The following is a 2,871-nucleotide window of genomic DNA, read 5'->3' as shown; positions in this document are numbered from 1 at the left end:
ATTGTTCTCCCATCTGCTTTGCAGAGCTTAGTCTTATTGGTTCTCCTTTGTAGGTTACTTTGTTTTCTCTGAACTGCTCTCAGGATTCTTTTACTGTCTTTGGTTTTGGAAAATTTGATTATTATATGTCTTGGTGATTTTCCTTTGGGATCTATCCTGTTTGGGGTGTATTTAGTTTCTCGTAAGCTTATCTTCTCGTCTTTCATCATATTAGGGAAGTTTTCTTCCCACAACTCTTTGACACTCTTCTCTTTGTCTCTTTCTGCTCTGGCATTCCAATCACCCTTAAGTTGTTCCTCTTCATGGTGTCCCACATAACTCTAAGGCTTTCTTTGGATTTTTCCTCATATTTTCTGATTGTTCTAGCATACTAGTATTGAGAGATTTATCTTCAAGTTTACTCATCCAGACTTCCATAACTTCTCATCTACTCTTTTTCCTGTTCAATTTATTATCTATTCTGGGATCTTAATATTAATCTTCTGGATTTCTAATTGCAGGTGTTGTATTGTTTCAAAATTTGCATTTATCTTGTCTGTTTGCTCTTGTAGTGTTTTCCTGAAATATTTTAGTTTTTATTGTATTCTACTTGTTTTCCTTGATCTTTCTATTGATCCTTTGAAAGGTACCTAGTTATCATTCTTTTGCAGTTACTTCCATCACCTTTTCTTCCTCAGAAACATTTTCTGGCCCTGCATCTTGGTAATTTGTTTGAGCCATTCTCTCATTTCAGTTTCATGAGCTGAAATTGTCTGTTGTCTTCATGGCATTGTGGGATTGTCATATTTCTAAAAATAAACAATGTAAATGTTGGATCTGGAGGGGAGAAATCTCTGGGGGACACTGCTGTTCAAGGAACTCACAAAGTATTTGTAGAGGGATGTGATAGCAGTGTTTCCGGCCCTAGATGGAATTCCTGTTGGCCTTGGTGTTATCTATGTTCAGGATACTCATTCTGGAAGTAGTTTGTGGGGGCCCTTGATGGAGCTGGTTTCAGTGTCTGTTAAGACCAGAGGAAAGCTGAGGGCAGTATGACTGGTTAAATGCTGGTCTGGTGGTTCTCTGAGTTTTGTAGGTCTAAAGCCGAGCCCACCTGAATCCAGGCGCCAGAGTGCCACACCTAAGCAGCACAGCCACCCCCACAACACACACACACATACACACACACTGGTGTGGCTACCAACCATGTGGCTCTGAACTCCTCTATAGCAGGGTATGCGCTGGGGGGTGGATGAGGGTGGGAAATGATCATATTTCTGGTCATCAGGGGAGTGTGGGGAAAAAAATGAAATTGCACCTTTTCCATCGCCCATGCAAATCTGCTTTGCTGGGCCTCCTTCCATTGCTAAAGCTATTCTCAATACAGTCAAGCTGCATCTGGCCAGTTGTTCACCAGTCAGTCTCCCTCTATTACCTTTCCTGCTAGGCTTCTCCTCCCAGCAAGCACTCCATCCACCTCCAACTTTTCTCTGAAGTTCAGGGTGCCAGAATTTTTATCTGTGTCTATTTTATTTTGTCTCTGGTATCTTTGTTGTAGAGGGTCCATGTAGTGTATCTGCCTATTCACCCATCTTGCCGGAAGTATCTTTTTGAGATTTTCTGTTTAGATCCTTTATTTCCTCCTTTCTTCCATCTCTATGCTGGAGAAATCATTTTAGAGTCTTTTCTGACAACCATTTTGGTCTTTCCTCTCTTTTTATTGACCTTTTGCTTTCTTCCTGAATGATGTTCTTGATGTCATCCCATAATTCTTCTGGTCTTTGGTCATTAATGTCTAATGTAGCAAATCTGCTCTTGAGATGGTGTCTAAATTTAGGTGGGATATGCTCAAGGTCATATTTTGGCTCTTGCAGACTTAACTTTCTTCAGCTTCAGTCTGAACTTGCATATGTGCAATTGATGGTTTGTTTTACAGTTTGCCCATGGTATTGTTTTGGCTGATGATATCAGGCTTTTCCACCATCTCTTCCCACAGACGCAGTCAATTTGATTGTGTATGGTGGTGGTGGTTAGGTGCTGTGGAGTTGACTCTGATTCAAAGTGACCTTGTATGGGGTTTCCAAGGCTGTAAATCTTTAATGGGAGCAGAAAGCCTCAGCTTTCTCCCATGATTGTGTATAGATAGTCCCCTTTTTTGTTGTTTGAAAAAGGTATTTGCAATGAGTAAGTTATTGGTCTTGCAAAATACTATCATGTCATCACAAGCATCATTTCTATTACCAAGACCCTATTTTCCAACTACTGATATTTCCTCTTTGTTTCCAACCTTCACATTCCAATGACCAGCAATTATCAATACATCTTGATTACATGTTTGATCAATTTCAGACTAAAAAGGTGGTAGAATTCTTCAATTTCATTATCACTGGCTTTTGTGGTTGGTGTATAAATTTAAATTATAATGGTAATAACTAGTCTTCCTTGTTGTTGTTGTTGTTATGTGCCATCAAGTCGGTTCCGACCCATAGCGACCCTGTATAGGGTTTCCGAGGGTGTAAATCTTTACGGGAGTAGAAAGCCTCATCTTTCTCCCGCGGAGCAGCTGGTAGTTTCGAACCGTTGACCTTAAGGTTCGCAGCCCGATTCGTAACCACTACGCTACCAGAGCTCCTTGTAGGCATATGATTATTATGACAGCATTGCACTTGAAGATAGACTTTTGAGATGTTCTTGTCTACAATGAATGTGATGCCATTCCTCCTGAATTTGTCATTCCTGGCATAGTAAACCACATTCAGAATTGATTGATTCAAAATTGCTAATACCAGTCCATTTCTGCTCACTAATACCTAGAATATTGATATTTATGCATTCAATTTCTTTTTTTACAACTTCCAATTTTTTCAGATTCATACTTAGTGCTTTCCATGT

At 39.8% G+C, this 2,871-nt stretch overlaps 1 pseudogene; it reads right to left on the bottom strand.

The window, feature by feature from the left end:
- The window catches only part of LOC102821985, a 5,377-nt pseudogene extending 3,806 nt beyond the window's left edge, over positions 1–1,571 (bottom strand).
- Between the last annotated feature and the right edge of the window lie 1,300 nt (positions 1,572–2,871).

This window comes from Chrysochloris asiatica, unplaced genomic scaffold, assembly GCF_000296735.1.
Source record: "Chrysochloris asiatica unplaced genomic scaffold, ChrAsi1.0 scaffold00007, whole genome shotgun sequence".
In the NCBI taxonomy this organism is placed as follows: Eukaryota; Metazoa; Chordata; class Mammalia; order Afrosoricida; family Chrysochloridae; genus Chrysochloris; species Chrysochloris asiatica.
The sequence above is the reverse complement of the archived record's forward strand: the minus strand, read 5'-3'. Positions and strand labels throughout refer to the sequence as shown.